Consider the following 23,865-nt stretch of genomic DNA (forward strand, 5'->3'; position numbering starts at 1 on the left):
TGTAATTTTTGCCACACAATCTAGCAAGGGTCCTAGGATGGGTAGCTAAGGGACAACTACTAGACCAAATGACAACATTGGGGCATTTTGACTACTGGAGTGGCACGTGATGATTATATGAAGGCCCCAAGCCTAAGCATGTACTAAATGACACTTGTACCATCAGATATCATCAAATTACCATAGTTTTTAAACTCTACTTCTACTTTTCATCATTTTCTCTCGTACCCAGAGTCCACACCTACGGGGAATTATAATAAGTGATGCGAGTAATGATGAGTTTTGAGTCTGTAACAAGCCTAGGTAGCTTAGGTATTACTCTGGGAGGCTTTTTTCACTTGGTTAATTATCATCTCCCTATCAGGGCTTAATAATTAATCGAGTTTTTTTCCTCAAAATATACTCCAAAGCCGGAGTACGGCTTGATGGTGAGGCCTTGAATGAGACATAGTGTCTAGAGTCGATGTATATTACCATACTAGATCACACAAAAATTTCGTGGAATTTGGTTAAGTCTAGGTAGTCATTTTTTTATTTTTTAGATTTTCTGCAGGGCGGAAATTGCGATAAAAATTGTATATGTAATGTAATAAGTGATGTCTAGAAAATTTGTATTGGTTATGAGTAATTAAATCACCTCTCACCCTCAACTTTCTATTATGTCACAATTTAGGGGATCAAAAATGTGTTTAAGACCCCCAAAATTCACATTTCCTAAGTTTGGTGGAAAATGTGGCAATAAATTAAGCTAGAAATAAATTAAATAGAAAAATAAAGTATTCCATGTGATATAATGACGTGGAAATGACTTGGAAATTATCCTAAGTCAAAGAGTTGAGTCAAGGGACATGTGGACAATGACTGAGCAACTTACATCATAAATACACCAATATCTCATAAAATCGAATTTCCTGGAGTTAATGCAGTAGTTGCACATGTGGAAAATCGAATTATTTGGAGGAGCTCATGCACTAGAGGAATATTCAATGGAATATTTGGACTCAGGATTTCGTGGGGACTTCTCTCACTGTTAGCTCGAGTGCTTCTACACTTAGCACTTCACTTTGGAGGATTACAAGTTTCACTTTGGAGGACCACGAGTTTCTCTTGGAGGAGATCACGCAGTTCTTGGGATCTATGCAGAGCATCTTTGGGATCATCATCTGAGGTGGCAACACTTGGTTCGAGTTTGGATGGTTTGACTGGAGTTATCTCATTGCTTTGGTTCACTCATGGATATGTTTACTATGCCATATAGAGAATTTGATTTTCCTTGGGTGCCACATATGGAATTTGATTTGCCTTGGTGTCTCTATCATCTCCACTTGGAACTCGACTTGCTCTTTCTTGGGATTTGCTCCAAGTTCAGTTCTCACATGCATTCTTCCTTGGGATTTTCTCCCAACTCTCTATATAATAGAGCCATGGGCTCTCATATGTATCATGTAATACGAGCTATTGGGCTTGAGGACACGTTGGATTGTACATGCATTTTGCAATATAATACAATAGACTTTGGAGTTACTTGTGATGGTGTTCTTCTCCTTGCATATGGTAAATTCTTGACATGTTATTGTATTTCTACATACTTCTTTGTGCTATTTTTCCTTCATGCTTGTTTCAAGTTATGTTGATATGTAGCTATCTCATATTAGCATAGGAATTGTTTAATTGCTCTAAGAAAATAAAAATTCTAGTTGATGTCAAATATATCTCTATGAGTTCTTTCCATTGCATTTATTTAATTTCATGTGGATTTAATGTGTTGTGGTGAAGTTTTGTAGAAGAATCCGTATTTGGTCAAACTTTCAGGAGTGATGGGAAGTTTTTGAAGGAACCAATCCACTCTTGAAAATATTCAAGGAGAACCCGCATGCATTAAATTCTAAATTCTCATCTATTTCGATTTGTCTTGCAGGTGTTCTTTTAAATTTTAGACTCTTATTTATTGCATCAAAACCACATTAAAATTTTTATTGTTCACGTATTGCACTTCATTTATCAATATCTGACTATTTCAAAGAGTCAAGTCTTGATATGTTATTGTATTTCTACATAGTTCTTCATGCGATTTTTCCTTCATGTTTGTTTCAAGTTATATTGATATGCAACTATCTCATATTAGCACAGGAATTGTTTAATTGATCTAAAAAGATAAACATTCTAGTCGATGTCAAATATATCTCTATAAGTTCTTTCGATTGCATTTATTTAATTTTATGTGGATTTAATGTGTTGTGGTGAAATTTTGTATAAGAATCCATCTTTCGTCAAGCTTTCAGGAGTGAGGGGAAGTTCTCGAAGGAACCAACCCACTCTTGAAAATATTCAAGGAGAACCCGCAGGCGTTAAATTCTAAATTTTCATCTATTTCGATTTGTCATGCAGGTGTTCTTTTAAATTTTAGGCCTTTATTTATTGCATCAAAACCACATTAAAAAATTTACCGTTCACGTATTGCACTTCATTTACCAATATCTGACTAATTCAAAGAGCCAAATCATAGCTAGTCAAAGAGGAGAGTTTGCTCATAATCTTTGGCCTAACATCTTGTAGATTATTTTGTAACATATTTTGTAGTTTTCCTAAGCTAATATTTGTTGTGTTGTTGTAGCCATTTCTAACATATTCTCTTGTAGCTACTTCAAGGATTCACCATAAAAAACTATTTACAAGTTTGCATGCAGGACTTTGGGGCTTGAATTTAGTGACTACTTCCGCCTTTAGGCCGAGTTTTTCTTGGACAAGTCCATTTTCTTCTTGAGATAGGTCGAGTTCTTTTGGTCATCTCTTTCTCTCTCTTGGTCGTGGCCATAGAGGAGGCTTATCCTCTCTTTTCCTTCTTCAAAATCTGAATTTTGTTGAGCCTATTTGGGCCTCAAATTGCAAAAATTTTCAGCTTGGAAAGGTCTATGGTTTGAAGCCAAATTGTTAAGATTTTCCTTGGATTTTAGAGAAGACTTCATTGTCTTTTCCTTCTTGTAACAACTAATAAAATTTCTGATTTTGGGAGCGTGGGTTTTACCTATTGGTATCCCTGGAGAGGCTTGGTGGCTTGATCTTTGATCTATTTCATTTGCATGCATCTCATTTAATTAGGGAATTAACACAATCATGCATTACACTCATTACACATCCTTTTTAGTTTGATTTATTATATGTTTTAAGATCATAAAAAGTTCAGATTTTTTGCATGCAAACACTTTTTACTTGATCTTATTTGGCTTGAACATAGTTCCAAGTTTACTTATGCTTCACCATTAAATACATCTTACATGCATCAAGTATTTGGACAATTTTTCTGCATAAAGTAACATTCTATTTCATGTCAAGCAAGTGAATTTCAAATTGAAGTTAATTTTCACTATTTGGTTAATTTACTTACATGCCTGAAGCATCACTAAAATTTACCTCCAACTTTAATTGGTTGAATAGACAAATTAACGACCCTCTACCTCTATTGGCTCTTCATTGTGAAATCCAAATATTTGGGCAAGGTTGAAGTCAGAGGATTAGAGTTCAATTACAATCTCGTTTTAGAACTAATTAATAAAATAAGCCAAGAGCACTCTTTCATCACATTACTTTACTTGCAAAGTTCTCAGATTTTTTGTTATCTTGATGGTTTAAAGTTTCACATGCAAATCTTATTTCAAGAGGCACTTTGGATGCAAGCATTGTAATCTATTAATTTTGCAACAAGTTTAATTTTATTGTACTTGGAAATTGGCTTACCTTTGTAACTTAATTGCATATTGTCATGAATGGTTGATTTCACTTTCAAGTACTATTATTTTGGGTTGCAAACTTAATTGCATGTTGTCATCTTGATCTAACATTTGAGTTTTTTCTATTCCATTTACATTCTTATAGGTAGATTACTAATTGTTTCCTCTTGGGAAAGATAGCTTCACATGCTTTGATGCATAAATTTGTTAATCTTAAAAACATCATTATATATTGCATTTATAGTATCTTGTGCCAATAGTTTCTTGTTTCACTTATTAGGATTACTTTTGCTTTATATTGATGGTTGTTCATATGCTTTATGTTGATGGTTATTGTTTATATCACATTTGCTTATAAATCTTAAGAAGGATTCTATTTAACAAATCTCCTATAAAACTCACATCTTTAACTTAGTTTTTCTATAGGGACTACCCCCCATAGCTAACCTAGAAGATAGCTAAAACGGAGAGAGTTGGGAATAGGTGACAACCCCTTCTCTAGGTTCCTTGCCACCAACCACACCTTGTGGGGTTAAAGGCCTTTCTCACTAACTGTAGGTAGGTGTAGATGGTAAGGTCAACAGGACAAAGACCCATTGTCACCTAGTGAATGTCCCTTACTTTTTATGGACTCTCACTAATGGGAGGAGTCTGATATGAAGGAAATCAATAGAATAATGTGATCAATGATTAGGTATGGCGTGATTTCAAAAGTCGAGATTCTCCAGTACTACGACAACTAGAAGGAGAAGGATCTCAGAGGTATGCAAGAAGAATGATTGTGTAGAATCTATGAGATAGTGACAAGTGTCTTGGAAGTAAGCTTGGGTCAAGCAGTTTTGTTAAGGGTCTTGGTTTTCACAAATTAGATATCTATAATAAGAGATTGAAGGGTTTTCCTCTCCAAGAGGGAGAGGTTTTGGCCCTGGCAGAATGTCAACATCGTGTGTTCTTGTCTCTTTAATTTTTGGTTAGCAGTTTGATGAAATTAAAACACTCTCTAATAATAAGAAGAAGATCAAGCTAAGATAAATTGTAACAACACTTCACAAATTGCTATCAAGTCTAGAAGAATCTTAGTAATCCTATTTGCCCTAGATTATTCAACATGCTATCAGAGCTATGGTTGCAATTGAAGGAGGGCAGGAAAGAGACATTTCAAGGACCAAGTTTCTAGCAGAGCATCAAAGCAAGCTGAAAGGATATCAAGATCTACATTGCAGGATCAAACCCTAACAATCTTCAGATGGTACAAACAAGTACAGGACCTCGGTGATGAAGTTCTCCTCCATCAGTCTCAATGAGCACAATGAAGTATGATATCTCAACATTCGTGTGATTACAATACAATCATTGTCTTGACCTCCTCATAATCGCAGTCCTCAATATACAAAATGATGCACCGCGTAATATATTATTAGCATGCTCATGACGAAGAGATACTAACAAGTCTTGGTATCTCTGTCTTAGTGATCTCTCAACATAAGAATGATGGTTTCAAAGATCCTACCACTCAGTTTCGATGGAAAGAATCATGGTAATCCCATAGTAGTGAATAGTCTCATACTCAGTCTCGAATAAGAAACTTAGCAATACTACAGTAATATATATATTCTCCTCGAAGAAGCCTAGATGACCATAAAGATAAAATGAGGTACATATGCTTGTATTTAATTTTTATAATGTCATGTCATATGGTTGCAAGTAATATAGATCATCACTTCTATTGTAAGAAGCATGATCAAGGGAAAAGGATCTCCTCCTCTGAAAGGATGCAGAAAGCCATAAGTCATACTAAACGAAATCAACATAGTATGTCCTCACATGAAGTATGAGATGGTTGATTACCATTACAAAACTCTAATTAGAAACCCCTGAGAATGGAATGTCTGAGGAAGGAAGAGATTGTAAACTATGCAAACATGATGAAGACGGTCAACATCCAAAAGACCAAGAAGAGTTGACCAGGAAATCTCCTGGAAAGGTATGAAGACTCTGATGAAAGTTTGAAAAAGATGGAGACCCTTGACAACAGATATCTTTGGGAACTGTTTCAACATGTATGCAGGATGTTGATACTTACTAAAAGGATTTCAAGCCAAAGAGCCATCTCAAAAGGTACGATTTGATTTAATGATATATTTTGATTTCTTAAATAATATCTGGATAAGTTCATGCAGAGCTACTTACAAGTACAACTAACATTCATGTGATGAATAGAAAAAGCATGATGAGAAAGAAGTAGTCATATGACGAAGATTCCAGATATGAAGAAGGCCACTTTCCATAAAGAAAGGAATGACATGACGAATTAAGGAGGAAAGTGATCGATGACTGTTGCCCTACAAGAAAGAAGCTCAACTAATTTTCATGACATCAAGGAGAAAAATTGATCTAGCAGCTGAAGGACCCATGAAGAAAAAGTTGCTGATGTATAGAAGAGTCCCTAGCTAAGAGGGAGCTCTGACAGGTCCCTGATCAAGAGGGAGCTTGGAATAGATCACCCTGACTACAAAGGAGTGACAGTTGTTTTTTTCTATTTCATGTGTCATGCACAAGACCAGGACTAACAACTGTAAGTCTAAGTGAAGGCCATGGATGGAATGAAGACACAACATTCTTGTCTTCACTTGGGAAGAAAGAATGGGAGGATTAGGTAATCATCTAGCATCCAATACTCTTTGAGGATGTGTAGGGCAACCAAGACAACATTCTTTGAGGGCTGGGAACCCAAGACAAGAATAGTCCTAGAAGGTCATACTCAGTGAACACCCAGGTGGGTATGTACCTTGAGAGACAATGACTAAGGTGTCTATAAGTCATTGGTCTCGCCAACATTGTGCTCTGATCTATTGAGAGATAGAGTTGTTAGTCAAGGCCTTGCTATGTGACAATGTTGGTTATATGATGCTATACAGATGGATTACTAGTCCGACTCTTCTTGATAGATCTCTTCTATATTGAGAATAACCATGTACCATGTATGAAAACCTCCCTAGTTAAGAGGGAGTGTTGAAGAAAGTGTAACTAGGTTTGGTTTTCACCACAAGTTGTAATTATGATTTTATAAAGAAGAAACAAATGTTTATTGTATTCCTTGCATCATGGGTTTCATGAGCAAGAAGTGTTTTACTTAGGTCAAAGACTTCTTCTTGATGTCTTTAGGATTTATGAATATAATTACAAAATGTTATGTTACACAAGTAAAACCCATACTCCAAGACGTTGTCACTATCTCTCTCAGCTGAACAAACAAAACAATCTCCATATGGATATGTCAACCCAGCACAAGGATCTTATGTCGGCCTACAAGTTATCGCATGAGCAACTATAAGTATGTAAGTAATCTCACTCCAAAAGGAAAAAAAAAGAAGAATTCAATATCTCTACGAATCTCACAAGTAATACGAAGGCAATCGAATATGAACCATATCTATCACATGTTTCGGGTTAAAGTAATCTCTGTTTCATCACAATGATATGAAGTAAACTACGAAATATATATATCTTTGTCTCGGGTTAAGGCAGCCTCTATTTCATCACTACGAAGAAGATTTTCATCACAGTTTCGGGTATACTCTATCTCATCACGTGTGCAAATGAACCAGTCACTGTCTTAGGACAATATCCATACAAGGAGATATATAAAGCATGATGTTGTGATAAAGAAGATCGAAGATAGAGCATTCTTGTCAAGCGAGAATACTGAACTGTGGGATATATTGCGAAGGAGGAGAACAGGACAGTGTTAAGGTTTCAGAGGTCGAGATTCTCCAGTACTATGACAGCTAGAAGGAGAAGGATCTCAGAGGTATGCAAGAAGAATGACTGTGCAGAATCTATGAGATAGTGACAAGTGTCTTGGAAGTAAGCCTGGGTCAAGCAGTTTTGTTAAGGGTCTTGGTATTCGTCAATTAGATATCTATAAGAAGAGATTGAAGGGTTTTCCTCTCCAAGAGGAAGAGGTTTTGGCCCTGCCAAAAATGCCAACATCATGTGTTCTTGTCTCTTTAACTTTTGGTGGCAATTTGATGATATAAACACACTCTCTAATAATAAGAAGAAGAACAAGCTAAGATAAACTGTAACAACACTTCACAAATTGTTATCAAGTCTAGAAGAATCTTACTAATCCTATTTGCCCTAGCTTCTTCAACACGTTATTCACCATTTCCCTTCTCTAGGACCACATGACCATTCGGTCCACAGGGTCTAGCACACCCCCTCCCCTTGTCCGCAATTCTCTGTCAGGCCTGGAAACGCTGCCCCAAAGTTCGATGCAACTAAAAGCATATCATGGCCATAAGCAAGAAACAAAAGAAAAGGAAAATCACAAAATGCAAATATGGCTAGGACATTAATAATAACACGTGGGCACAAGCCAAGCATGAGCTCTACCCTATGTTGCCAGGAAACGTGGGTGCGGGGACGGGGACGGGGACGGCGACGAGGACGGCATTTTTGGAAACAGGGTGCGTGGGTTCGTCAGGTAATATAATAATATTAAATTTTAATAATTATATTTATTAAATTATAAATTTATAATTAATAATATATATGAATTTGTATATTTTTTCAACTTTAAACAAGAAAACTTTGAGAATGCTGTGAGAAATTGGCAGATTTTGATACTTAATTTAGCCATTGTCCAAAATAGCCCTTCGCCATTTAACAGCATCAGCTGATTACAGCTTATGGCTGGTCTCAATCCTACTTTCTATTTGACTGAAAATGTCTGAACCTGTATGTGTGAATTTACAGTTTATAATTTGATGGTTATTTGGCTCGGGAATGAATGTTTCATTCCAAATTGATTTACAAGAATCTGCAGGCTCAAATTACAAAGTAAGAGGTCTCCTTTCCAGTTCTGGTTTCGATGCCATATATTCTATGTTCTCGACATAAGTGACATATTTAGCTTTTAAATTGAGTTGTTACAATTGAATGTCCATCTGTATAGAGAAGGGAATTATTTATTATATGTTTTGCTAGCTCAATGTTACGTGTCGATGGAAAACATTGCAATTAAACTTGCTAATATGCTCCAAGGAGCCTTACAAATTATATGGTGGCTACGTTCTGTTCCACAAAGCTCATCGTTGGAACAGAGAACACGGGTCTACAGGCTGGATTTTTGGTTTTAAGTAATCATGAACACCTACGGCATTAGGGATATTGCAGTAGTGATTGCTAGTGGGCAATTGCGATCCACTTACAATGAAATTGTAATGCAGCTTAATGTAGTTGAGCCCCTGTGGGTTGTTCACTGTTCAAATGTGTAATATAAATTATAATGCACCTATATTTTTCACACGCGGGTCTTGTGAAACTTTTTCATGGAATAATAAAATTGAAAACAAAAACTTGTAAATACCACTGCCGTTGAAGCTGCTCTGTCCACTGCTGCTGAAGCTGCCCACTGCCCACTGCTGCTAAAGCTGCCCACTGCCGCCGGAAATCGTAAACGGGGACGGCTCAAGCCTCAACCAAATGGAAAAAACTTAAAAGTTAAATGAAATCAGTAATCAGTGATCACGGTGTTTGTTCTTCTGGTATGTCGCGGTGCTCTGCCGCCAAGAATAATCACGTATCACGGTATCAGTCTATCAGATATTTGCTTGTGTAAAGAGTTAAAGTCTTAAAGATTTAGGGTTTTTTACCTTTGTTATAAGTTATTTTTTAAATTTCAATAAAAAAAAATTATTTGAAAATTAAATTTTTAATATAGTTTTTTTTATGAAGAACCCAAAGAACCCAACTCAAAGAACCCAACCCGAAGAACCCGAAGAACCCAAAGAACCCAACCCGAAGAACCCGAAGAACCCAAGAACCCGTTAAAGGAAAAGAACCCAAATTTTTTTTTGAAGAACCGGTTCTTCTGGGTTCGTCTGGGAAGAATCGGTACCCGAATCTGGTACTTGGGTGCGGGAACCCGAGACGGGTTCGAGAACCCCACCCCCGGGTGCGGGTACCCGTGCAACACAGGCTCTACCCCTTATCATTATGTCCATCACCCTAGTTCCTAGGGCCAATGATTGCCCCAACACATCATAAAAAGAACCCATGCACGTCCCATCACTTGGTGGGTGATGAATTGCCCCACCTTTAAGGGGGAAATAACTATTATACATTATTCACAACATGCTCTCATTTCCTAGAGCTTCGAGCAATAGTACAAAGAAAAATAAATAAATAAATAAAAGGGTGGAAAAACAAAGGTTGGGGTAACTCATGCATCCACGACTACACCCTCTTCACATCTATATACCCAATATGTGGACTTCCTCGTTATTGCTACCCATTGGCCCGTGACATTTGACTCTGAGACCCCCTTTATCCCCATCCATTCCATCATTATTCATATGCCACCTATTGATTGAAGGATGTATTGGGGACATGTCTTTCCCCCTAGGGGTTGGGAACACCTAATAAGGTCGTTTATTAGTCACTCCACTCCTACCTAAGGAGGCAACATTATTACGTGATTCACTTAGATGCACTAATGATTAATCGTACCTAATGGTGAGGATGCAACACTGGACATCATATGTGATTGGCAAGTGGGTTCCATCATGAGTTGGACAACTTAACTGAGGCATAGGTCTATTAAAGGAGCACTGTGACACCCTACAAGTGAAGCGTTGAGAATCATGGGACTCCTATCACTTGCAGAACATCATGACATTCCATGGGCACCTACAACACCCTAGCAGTTTGTGCTTTGGCCCACATTATTCATGAGATGATGCACTTGGACAAGCATGCCCCTAGCCGACTTAGCAGTGTCTACATGGTTTGGCAGCTAATATGAGGCCCAAATGAGGTTTGTCTCACCCCTTGAGACATGGGAGGCTTAGCACCATTCTTTGAGCCCTCAATGTTGGAGCAAAACCAACCTATTCTATCCATGAGACCCTTGAGACCTATTTTGTTCCCTAAACACAAATTTGGGGTCCACAAGATGATTTGCATGGAGATTTAGGAGCAAACCCCTATATCTGGATTTTTGGAGCCCTCTACACTCGACTTGGCAATAGAGGAGCCCAACACATGCCCTAGAAAGGCCTACGCATGCATGACGTCATCATTTCAACCTCTTTTGGGGTTTAAGTCTTATGTTTTACATGGGCTATGAGGTTGGCTCGTAACCTCACCTACTATCAAGCCCACTATTTTGCAATTTGAGGGGATTTAAGCTAACATTAGAGATCATTAAATGTGTAAAAATAAGAGAGAGGTTATTTAATTCTCTCATTATCATCACTTGGAGAATTCAGGCCTCATAAGAAAATTCACACTTGTTCCTTCTTGGCTATTGGAGATTCTTGGAATGCATTTTGATATCTGGAAGCTAATTTGGATTATCATTGGAGCTATTTCTTTGGTGAATGGATGGATATACTACATGTTATCTTGTATGTGCCTATTCTTGAAGATCATCATTTTGAATTTGTCTACTGTATGGAATTGTTGTTTCAAGATTATGATTGATTATGCCCTAATTTGTTGGCAACCAGTTTTAAAAGCCATATAGTTGAGCATTGAATATGTTACTCATTGTATAACATGTAATGAATGTTCCTAGTGGAGGAATTCTTATAACTCTCTATCAAACTCCATTTATCGACGAATGGGTAAATGCTAGAATTTTGATACTTAAGGCATCAAATTTAGGCCTCCTTAGCAACAAATTTGGCTTATCTATCAAATCGTTCACTCCATATGCCTAAAGGACAACGCACTAGTCCAAATCACTGGTGATCAATCCTAAATTTTCTCCATACGTTTCTCTTAAAATCGATCCTTTTACAGCTAGGGCAAAAAACTAGGGCTTGTAGTGAAATTTTAAAGAGGAGCCTTTTTGGTGATTTCAAAGCCTAAACATCAAGAGATACATCTAGGCTACCTAACCTATCAATTTGGTGGGCATCCACACAAATTTCATCCATGAAATCTCTTTCCCTAGGTGATGCGCTAAGAGGGAAACCCTAGTTTCTTTTCCCCTCAACTTGAGTGCTTTCTTGAGGGTTTCATGAGCCTTGGCTTAGTTGAATATCAATTGTAAGATTCCCTTTCCCTTGGGCCTTAACCTTGTGAATACCTATTACCATCGAAAAACCTCAAAACCCTAGGTCTTGAGCCTTCTTTCCTAGGGTTTTTCTTGGAGAATGATTTGCTTCCTCAAAGTCTTAAATCATTATTGAGCCTCTCTTTCAAATGAGCTCTAGCTTGATCACTTTGTGCCTTGTACCTAGCATATCCATTCTAAGCTAAGTTGCACGAAGCGCCAAAAACATTTCGAAGTTTCCGAAACAGGTACATTTAGAAACATCACCTCCCAAAAATGGAAACATCGGTCAAAACATCATATATATATATATATATATATATATATATATATATATATATATATATATAAGTGAATAACACATTATCTTGCAAGAAAAAAGGGAATAACACCCATAGATGACAATTTAGCAGGAAAACAAAGTCTATATTAACTCTCATACATGATTACATGATGGTTGAGTTTCGGTCGAGTTTCAGAGTTTGGAGTATGGGTACGGATCGGAACACCATGTTCCTAGAAGTTTCGTGCAACATAGATTCTAAGTAATCTACTTCATGTCGAGACTCCACCCATTAGTGAAGGTTTGTAAAGAGCAGGGGGGTTTGGCTGAGACACATTGGGCCTTTACCCCCATTGTTAGCACTTTATCTAACTATTGTCTTGCAGGGTTTCCCTCGCCCAAGCCTGTTAGATTTTGTGGTAACAATCCCCACAAAACCTACATTTGTTTCTAGCTTTCTTAAATGAGTCTTGATGCCAGTTTTCACCTTCTTATTCTTTTGTTCAATTAATTTATTGTGTGTCTAACTTCCTCAATTGTTTAAGATGTACACACTTGTTATATAGGTAATCATCTTTCTCGTCATGACACCTTTTTATTAAGGCATTTGTAAAACTTTGCCAATGAAAAAATGAGTGCCACATTTTCCACGATAAGAACCAATCATAAGCTTTTAAATGGTTGGAAGTTGTCATTATTTTTTTTTTCACCTAACGAGGGGTCTAATCAAAAAATCGCTTCGATTTTGTTGACCAAGACGATTGCTCCCCTATGGTCCTTTCCATCATACTTTGGTAATTCATTCTTAATTCAATGATGATTTCTATTTGGAATTCTTATGTGATACTTACTGCCTCAAAAAATTACTTGAGGTGCTTCTTGATGTCTTTTCTCACTTGTATTTTGTGATTTTGGACTTGGTGTCGATTTTTGTTACACTAAGGGTATTGCAAATAATGCATGTACCCTTTCAAATCGTTGGTCAATTTGTTCCCCATGGCAGTTAAGTGTCCTTGTAGTGTCATCTTTGACGCCATTACTCATTCTTAATGTGATTTTCCATCTAATTCTCGCCATCTTCTATGGAATTGTTAACTCAGTCTCCCTTTTCTATCAATTTATTAATTTTTTCTATTAACAATTTTTGTTCTCTTGTGAATGGATGGATATACTACATGTTATCTTGTAAGTGCCTATTGTTTAAGATTATCATTTTGAATTTGTCTGTATGGAATTGTTATTTCTAGATTATGATTGATTATGCCCTAATATGTTGAAAACCAGTTTTAAAGGCTATCTAGTTGAGAATTGAATATGTTACTCATTGTATAACATCTAATGAATGTTGCTAGTGAAGGAATTCTTATAACTCTCCCTCAAACTCCATTTATCAATGAATGGGTAAATGTTAGAATTTTGATACATAGGGCATCAAATTTATGCCTCCTTAGCAACAAATTTGGCTTATTTATCACATCCTTGACTCCATATGCCTAAAGGACAACACACTAGTCCAAATCATTGGTGATCAATCCTAAATTTTCTCCATAATTTTCTCTTAAAATCGGTCCTTTTAGGGCTAGGGTAAAAAACTAGGAGTTGTAGTGAAATTTTAGAGAGGAGGCTTTTTGGTAATTTTAGAGCCTAAACATCAAGAGATACGTCTAGGCTACCTAACCTATCAATTTGGTGGCCATCCACTCAAATTTCATCCATCAAATCTCTTTCCCTAGGTGATTCACTAAGAGGGAAACCCTAGTTTCCTTTCCCCTCAACTTGAGGACTTTCTTGAGGGTTTCATGAGCCTTGGCTTAGTTGAATATCAATTGTAAGATTCCCTTTCCCTCAGACCTTAACCTTGTGAATACCTATTACCATCGAAAAACCTCAAAACCCTAGGTCTTGAGCCTTCTTTTCTAGGGCTTTTCTTGGAGAATGATTTGCTTCTTCGAAGTCTTGAATCATTATTGAGCCTCTCTTTCGAATGAGCTCTAGCTTGATCACTTTGTGCGTTGTACCTAGCATATCCATTCTAAGCTAAGTTGCACGAAGTGCCAAAAATATTTCGGAATTTCCTAAATGGGTACGTTTAGAAACATCACCTCCCGAAAATGGAAACGTTAGTCGCCACATCATATATATATATATATATATATATATAAGTGAATAGAATTTTGTGCAACATAGATTCTAAGTGATCTACTTCATATTGACACTCCTCCCATTAATGAAAGTTTGTAAAGAGTAAGGGGGTTCGGCTAAGACACATTGGGCCTTTACCCCCATTTTTAGCACTTTATCTAACTATTGTCTTACAAGGTTTCCCTCTCCAAGGCCTATAGGATTTTGTGGTAACAATCCCCACAAAATCTACATTTGTTTATTGCTTTCTTAAATGAGTCTTGATGCCAGCTTTCACCTTCTTCTTGTTCTTTTGTTCAATTAATTTTACTGCATGTCTAGCTTCCTCAATTGTTTAAGATGTACAAACTTGTTATATAGGTAATCATCTTGCTCGTCATGAAACCTTTTTATTAAGGCATTTGTAAAACTCTATTAATGAAAAAATGAGTGTCACATTTTCTAGTCCACCATAAGAACCAATCATAAGCTTTTAAATGGATGGAAGTTGTCATTATTTTTTCTTTTTCACCTAATGAGGGGTCTAATCAAAAAATCACTTCCATTTTGTTAGCCAAGATGATTCCTCCCCTATGGTCCTTTCCATCATACTTTGGTAATTCATTCTTAATTCACTGATGATTTCTATTTGGAATTCTTGTGTGATATTTACTACCTAAAAATTTTACTTAAGGTGCTTCTTGATGTCTTTTCTCACTTGTATTTTGTGATTCTGGACTTGGTGTCGATTTTTGGTACACTAAGGGTATTGCAAATAATTAATGTACCCTTTCAAATAGCTAGTCAATTTGTTCGCCATGGTAGTTAAGTGTCCTTGTAGTGTCGTCTTTGACGCCATTACTCATTCATAATGCGATTTCCCATCAGTTCTCGCCATCTTCTATGGAATTGTTAACTTAGTCTCCCTTTTCTATTAGTTTATTAATTTTTTCTATTAACATTTTTTGCTCTCCCCCCCACCAAACTTTGTTTGTGCCTTTTCAACATTGCTAAGATGATATCTTACACTATTCACCTTGTCTCTATATCCATTGACTTCGACATGTAGTTCATCATTGCTAATCATCTTGAGGTTGGCCTTTTTCTTTGTGAACCACACTTCCTGCTTTTTTTCTAATTTATTTCATATATATATATATATATATAAACCTTTGACCTGAGAACTGGTCAGAACCAACCAAAAACTGGTCAACTAAAAGCACATAAAATATTCAAACTTTAAAGAAAAACATATATATTCATGTGCATCCATATGAATCCAAACCATTTATACTAGTGTTTCACATATCGTGATAATATTTAAACAATCGTGATATTACTGCCAAAACCCAACTTGCCGATAATAATGCCAATAGTTATTGCTATAATTTGCTAAAAATAAAATATCACGATAATTTGGAAACTATTGCCTTGCGTTTGTTAGGTTCACCTTATAACCAATTTTTTGTTATTTTAACCTTCATTTTTTGCAAGTGAGTTAGGGGATTGAGCAGTGAGGGTATTGTAATTTTTTTCCATCGAGCAAAAAGGGTGGCAATCTATTGTTTTCATTTCCCATGATTTATTTCTTAGTGTGAAAGTGACTGTTGAAATATGTAACTAGGTGTGATCTTCATAATGGCATATGTAATCGTGATTTTACATATTTAAAGAAAAGAAAAATAAATTTGGGTTTCATCTCATCAAGATAGAAGCTGGAAAAGGACGAGGAAGAAGAAGAAGATCAAGATCGAAGTTTTTAGGCCCCTCTCTCTCTTTTGTTAGGGTTTATACAATTTCAGGGCTAAACGAAATTTTTAAGCTACATCGAAGTTGTGAAGCTACAAGGTCGACGCTGTGAAGCTGCCTCAACCTTGCTAAAGTTGCATCAAGGTCGAAGCTATGAAGCTGTTGGGTCGAAGTTGCTAAAGCCGCTACGTTGCAGTTGCAAAAATGTTTGCTGGGGTCGAAGTTGCTAGATAAGCTGTTGGAGAAGTTGCTAGAAGGTCAAAGTTTGTCGCTGGAAGTTGTGTAAGGAAACTCATCAAGAAGGAAGGACAACTTGGTCTAGGAGGGTCTTTGTCAAGAGTCATAGGTCTTTGAATTCGTCAATTGAAGTTCTATAAGAAGTGAAGGATTTTGGTGGGTTTTCCTCTCAGATGGAGAGGTTTTGGCCCTGATTGATCGCCTATATCTTATGTCCTATTGTCTCATTGTTCTTTATGATTTAGTAGTTGTTTGATGATAGAGAACACTAATAATAATAAGAAAAGAAGAACTTAATCAAGTAAAGTAAAACTACATCACAAGCAATTATCAAAGTAAGAGAAATCACCTACACTTGTTGCCCCTTAGATTTCTCAACATGGTATCAGAGCTAAGGTGACTACATCAAGGAAGTGCAACACAAAGAATGATACTCTAGGGCCGAACTATAAAGAGATCATCTGTGAAACATCAAGAGCATCAATCATCAAGAAGGAACAACCCGCTCATCATATTGAAAGGGAATACTTAAGAGCATCAAAGGAGACCTCAAAACCCTAGCTCATCCAAAGAAGTGTTCCACACTCGAAGCGTTCTTGCGAAACTCACACATTCTACAATCATTATCATGAGGAAGGAAGAGCGAAGCACTTTTGGGTCTGTTTTTCTGAGCTATATTCTCCACAAGTGTGAAGAATTAAGACATCCTTCTAGAGCAGTAAGTATTGAATTGCAGCCACCATGTAACGACCTATCTATTAATAAAAATAAATTATATTAATTAATAAAATGATCTAAAAATACAGATATAAATATAAGAAATTAATATAATGTTATAACCTTAATAATATTTTAATAAATTATAAAGTGATATATTTAATTAAATTTGGAAAGACTTATGTATACATGACCATAACAGTGTGATAGAGAAGGCGGGACATGGAATGTGTCACCCGCAGATTAAGCGTTAGGGCTGTTGATGGAAGGGCGGCCATCGCCAAGCAACCTGATAAAACCACCGAGCAGAAGGTTACAGAGGGGGGAGAGGGAAGGAAAAGAACAAGGGGAAGAATTCTGAAAGAGGAAATTATCCACAGGAAGATCTTTAGTTGTCCTGAGGTTCTGGCACGGGGAACAATCGGCTTCTATTAAAAAGCTTGCTGGATTGAGCAGCCAGGTTCTGCTCAGTTTGGCTGGGTGGATTCGGTCTTTTGGTAACCGAAGATTCGGTCTTTTGGTAACCGAAGCAATCAGCTGGGGCATCATCAACCTGCTAGAGGTACAGGTAGTTTGGCTGGGTGGATTCGGTCTTTTGGTAACCAAAGCAATCAGCGGGGGCATCATCAACCTGCTAGAGGTACAGGTAAGTACCCTCAATAGTTCAGCTAGTCAATTCTGTCAAAAAAAAATTTCCTTTACTATAATTATATCTGCTTAAAGGATGTCACAGTAATTATTGTTGCTTTACTGTAATTATATCTACTTAAAGGTTGACACCGTAGTTATTGCTGTAGAAAGGTCGTCACATTTGGTATCAAAGCAGGTTGAAACCCTTTCGACTTTACCGGCCCTACGCATGGTGTAATTCTCTGTGAAATTTAATTTTGTGAATTTCCTGTTGAAACTGCTACGTAGAGATTCCAACCCTGGTTTTCATGTTTTCTGTCAAGCACCTTCACAAATGCTATTATAATCATCCACTGGGGTCCTTCTTTGAAAACTGCCCATCTGAGAAGATGATGGTGCACCAGTGTCGACATTCTCCTCAGTGTCAATTGCTACATCCCCAGAATTACACTTATGTCCCATTTTAACCTCCAGTGTATGGTCTTCTGAGAAAATTGGAAATGTCTTTTCTCAATCTTGAGAGGAAATATCCCCATAAGGAGATAATGAATCACCTTTGTTTTATCCTCTCTGTGATGTATGCAGTGTGCTTCCGAGAGTTACAATGAGAAGTGAATTGTTTCCTTTCAGTAAAGATTCCTATTTGAGGAAAACCAGGAAACAATAAGAAAGCAATGGATGCACCAAATGCTGCCATAACATCATATGCTCTTTCTCAATCTTGAAAGGGCTTCTCTCGATATGGCGATATGGAATCACCTTTGATTTTTAGCAGTGCAACACATTTTAATGTACTCTATAACCAAAAAAAAAAACAAAAATCTTGGCGTATAATATATACATCTCAACACAAAAACAACAATACTAAAGTTAACATGCAGCATAAGGCTAAATTTAAACTAATGAAGCAGACGTTCAGGAGAAATCTGCCTTGATGAAGATCTGCCCTGAGTTTCTCAACACATTGTTTATATCACGTAATTTTAACCTAGAAAAGCTGAAATTTCAGGAGGGGTGGGGAACAACCTTCTCTTGTATATCTAAATCAGGCACTGCCATTAGATCCACTACTGATTTAAGGTATTCTTTGCTAGCTTCAAAAATACTCTTAGCTCCACAAGCTTCTTATTCGAACTGTTGCTCAGCTAAGTCGGCCACCACAACGACAGATTTCCTCCGCATCCGAATGTCACTGCTATCATTGGCCATGATATCCTGAAGCATTTGAGCTTCCCCTTCAAAGTAAAACACAGCTTGCCCATCAGGATTGTTTCTAATTATCGCTGAAACTGCATAAAGGGCCTTAACTGCCTCTTCAGAACAGCTTGATTTCACCATCCCCATTAATTTTGGCAAGACATTGAGTTCAATTATCTGCTTTTGGACAACAGGATTGTTAGTACTTACTTGTCCAAGAACCCATGCAGCAATTGTGCGCAGTTCTTTCTCTTCTCTGTTAAGTTCTTTGACAAGTGCGGTGAGTCCTCCAAGTTTATTCAAATCATTTGCATTATCAATAGGTCCTACAAGCTCTAGAAGTTCAAGTAGAGCTCAATAATGGCCTTCTGTTCGAAAGTGAAGAATTATTGATGTCTGCAATTGCTATTTTCATTAGCGCAGCATCTGATGGCATCCGCAAATCCTCCATTAGACCCTTAATTTCCACTCTACGCTTCTCAGGTTCTTCTGGAGACAGTATCTGAGCTTCCACTGCAGCTGCCTTCAATTCTTTCAGGATCTGAATGGCCTACAGCCCATTGCAGCATAGAATCCAGAGAAGGAAATCCTCCGTCCATGCCTTGTAATTCCAAATTGTTTTGAGCTTTTGCCAGGCACACCACTGCTACCAAAACCCATAATAGTACGAATCTGGATCCAAGCACTTTGTACATTGTAGAATACATTTTTGCTCTAAGGGATTCAATCTTCGGGCTCCTCATTCTGAATACCAAACTAATCGCACAAAAAATCAACACGTAATCTATTATATGTCCAAGTGTCTAACATAAATTACGGAGGTGTTATTTTAGGGACGCGCGTACCAAATTTGATTATCATGGAATCCTGAAAAGCGTAATTATATTAATTATAAGCAAATTATACTTGATTTTAATTATTAACAATCAATAATAAACGATATGAATGTCAGTATATATATCATACGATATGTATTAAACTATATCTTAAAACCATTATATATATATATTCCTATGTTAACGGGATGGCACTCCAGCGTTACCGGCTCCCTCGGTGACGTCTCTCCCTGAAATCGACGGAGGCCTCGTGTACACCACGCCAGCATAGCGAGTTCTATAGCAGGTCCGTGGTTTGAACCCGTGGCCTTCGCGTCACAATTACCACATCATACCATCTATAGTCTGGTCACAGCTCTGAGTATTGAACCCACGAACTTTACGATATGAACGCATAGTCTGAACAATATGACCCGCAGCAGTGGTGCATTGGTAAGTCGCTGTGTTAGCCTGTGGGAGGTCTCGTTCTTGAGTAGTTTGACATTCTCACTGCAGAATCTTGTTAGAATCACTGTTTCTATTACTAAACTTACGGTTGTTAGTGCTGAATTTACTGTTGTTGGTACTGAACTTTTTCTGTTGTTTGCTACTGTTAGTTGCCTTTTAGTTTCAGACCTCGTATTAGTTTCCAAGTTCCATATTTCTGCTGAGTCTGTTTACCTATTAAAAATTCAGATTTTCAAGTTAGGTTCATAACATGCTACCATTCCTGAGATTACTGCAAAGTTCAAACTTGATGATGGAATTTGATCTGGGGTTAGGAAAATGTCCTATGAAAAAGCTTCAGCACTCATATCAAGGGATTCTCTACAGATAGCTCTTCTTGTCAAGGATTGCTTCAATATGATATTGGGATTTATAAATAACACCTATGAATCCACCTATACCCAGTCTTCCTAACTTGTAGCCAGTACTAAGACTTTCCGACAAGGAAATTATGGTACATAAAACTTGAGGCAAACTTCCATGTGCATCATGGAGGAATATGGATGTCTCCATTCCATAACCCAATGAATACACCAAATTTCAAATTATGTTTTCTTTCATTATTCTTCTTTAATTTAATTTATTTTATTTTAGTATTTATGCTTTTACTATTGTTTGTTCCCGATGTGAAGGAGCTTGTGGATTGTGTGATGTGCATGCTCTTTCATGGTTTGGAGTTTCTTAATTGCTGACTTCTCTGGCACATTTAATAGTTAGGCGACTTACATATGATCCAGTCTGGCACATTGGTATTCCAACTATTAAATATGATTTAAGTGCACAGATGAATTGATACAGTTAATTGTGTGCTTGTTATTTTTCTTATGTTGGCATATGAATGTTTTAAATAGAATTCCTGTTAGTCTTTTTCTACTGGAATTTCCTTGTTGGTAACCCACTATGAAGTTATAGGGGGGTACCCATGTTGTTGGTACTTTCAACTGTAAATGCATAAATTTTGAATTAAAGGTTGGATTGAGTTGTTATGGTGTGGTTTATTCTGAGGTTAGGCAGTTTCAGATGTTCCGTTTGATTTCAATGATAATATCATAGATATATCAATGCTATATATGTTGTTGCTTGATAAATTGAATGGGAATGCCTATGATTGTTGTTATGAATTTGATTATTGTGTGAAATCTATATTGCTCATTGCTTATTGTATCCACAAATTGTTACCTTGCTACATTAGAAGTCAAGGAGACTTGAAATCTGCATTTTGATGTGGCACAAGAAATCTACATTTAAGTTATTAGTACACGACCATGAATTCAGGGAAATGATATAGACAATAGTTTATAGAAAATTTAGGATACAGTAACACTGAACGTGTCATATATGAAAAATAGATATAATATATACAGATTCCATCAAGGCACACAGTTAATTGTCAACCTAATTCAAGACAAAAATGCAAAAAGGAATTTTCATGCATAAGCCAATGCAATGTATGTGATTATATATATATATATATATATATTCTTATGCTGAGCTTGGGAGGTCCAACCTTGGAACCTGCCCGAGACCTATTAAAATAGGCGAAGATTATTTAACACCTCTCCAGTACCTACCATAATTTTTAAGTAAACATTTTGAATTTCTTTATGAAATTGCAACAAATGTGTTCTAATTGTTATTCCAATCAGTATAAATCTAAGTAACATATTCCACATTATAACTATGTGAGTCCCTCTGTAGAGGTAATAGTTTGAGACGTGATGAGTGTGTTGACAATGTTCACTATAATGAGATATTTAGTATTTAAATATTTAATTTTGTGAATATTACTTAGTAATTAATTTTGGATGATCTACCCTAGGCATTATGTGAGTCCTTCTGTAGAGGTAATAGTTTGAGACGTGATGAGTGTGTTGACGATGTTCACTATAGTGAGATATTTAGTATTTAAATATTTAATTTTGTGAATATTACTTAGTAATTAATTTTGGATGATCTACCCTAGGCATTAATAACCATACACTTCTGCATTATTTCATATTAGGATAGAATACCCTGCATTAGGACAAGGAGGTCACGAGACCACCCTCCTTGACCTCGGTACCAGTAAGATCTGCCTAGCAGATAAAAAGAGCAAAAAAAACTATACCCGTTTATGAATGTGAAATTGCAAAAAAAAAATTATATGTTAAATTCGATTGTCTACCTCAAATTTTTTTATAGAATTTTATTATGTACACAGGAAACATTACAATGGTAAAGACATATGAGCGACGACGACGTGATCGGGCAGCATCACCGCCATTAATGTCGCCACCGTCACCATCATCATCCCCATTGCCACCACTATCACCATCGTCTCCACCAAGACCATTATCAACATCAATCGCTCCAGCACCAAAGTTGACCGTGATAATGAACTCATTGGAAGCCTTATTGGAGACATTAAAAGAATCAACTAAGGCTAAGACCAAAGAAGAACTTCAACCCTTAGCTACCAGTTCAGCGAAACCAAAGAATTTTGAGCACAAAAGATTAAAAGAAGATATTTCTAGGAAGCTTCAGAAAATTAAACTCCCGGAATTTTCAGGAGGTTGAGCAGGTGAACGCGCTGAGGCATGGTTAGAAAGAACGAACAGATGCTTTAGATTAAGAGAATATTCTTCTTCAGCAAAAACAAAAATTTATGTATTTCAATTAAAGGAAAGTGCCTTGATTTGGTGGGGAAATCTGGAAAAGCAACTGCACCTTACATTGGATAATGTCCCTTGGGAGCTATTTGAGGAAAGATTCCGCGCAAAGTATTTACCTCCATACTTTCAACAACAGCAAGCCAGAGCCTTCCATACCTTAGTTCAGGGTAATAAAACAGTGGAAGAGTACGAGATAAGGTTTATGGAGCTTGTAAAATACATTCACTACTTAGATTCTGATGAGTGTCAAGTTGAACGCTTCATATTTGGGTTAAATCCTCGCATCAGAGCCTTGGTGAGCATGTGGAAACCATCATCAGTAGCTGAGGCGGTAGAATGTGGTCGTTATGCAGAAGAGCACCTGGGAATAAAAAAAAATGTAGGGCCAGCAGAACCTTTACAATCAGGATTTCCAGGAAAAACTCCTCGAAATTTCTTCAGAGGAGGTAGCTCGAGGCCACCTTACGGTAATAGATTTACCCCAAGAAATGTAGGAACAAGAGCTCCCATGGCAGTAAACACTATAGCCGCAGAATCATCAAACACCAGTCCATGGACATCTCGTGGAACTGCCAGTAGAGGAAGAAATTCGAGAGGAATCAACATGAGAGGACGAAGCTCTTTATCTAGAAATTCACGCCCTGATTCAAGAGGATCAACGCAGCTTAATTGTTGGGGATGTGGAGGACCGCATTTTCAATGTGATTGCCCAGAAGCTTCGTCAAATATATTGCATAGGAATGGAAAGGAACCAATATCAAACAATCAAGGTAATCATAGAATTCATGCAGTGGTCAACAACAACCAAGCAGAACATCAATTCACTGTAGTAGAATCTTCAAGTATTATCAATGGTATAAAATTCAAAATCTTATTTGATATGGTGCCACAGATAGTTTCATTTCGTCATATGCATTAAACAAATGTCGGTTGGCAGCTCACAGGCAAAATGATTTCAAACAGGTGGAAATGGCCTCAGGAGAACTCCAATCCGTGGGCTTAAGTGTGGATCAATGCAAAATTGACCTAGGAGTCCATACGATTAAACTGAAAGTTTATGTCACAACATTAGGAACTTATGATCTTATCATAGGTATGGATTGGCTAAAAGCTCATCAAGCTTGGGTAAATTGTTATGGGAAAAGAATTCTAGGTATAAATG

General features: G+C 37.0%; 1 protein-coding gene and 1 pseudogene across 1 annotated transcript in view; both read right to left on the bottom strand.

Annotated features, from left to right (window-relative positions):
• The window catches only part of LOC149237796 (kinesin-like protein KIN-14L), a 422,935-nt gene that overhangs the window by 74,462 nt on the left and 324,608 nt on the right, over positions 1–23,865 (bottom strand). The window lies entirely within an intron of this gene.
• LOC149237798 (hsp70 nucleotide exchange factor fes1-like) lies at positions 18,539–19,473 on the bottom strand (annotated as a pseudogene).

This window comes from Pinus tabuliformis, chromosome 8 (assembly GCF_031772625.1).
Source record: "Pinus tabuliformis cultivar Carrire ecotype Pingquan chromosome 8, CPIR1, whole genome shotgun sequence".
NCBI lineage: Eukaryota > Viridiplantae > Streptophyta > Pinopsida > Pinales > Pinaceae > Pinus > Pinus tabuliformis.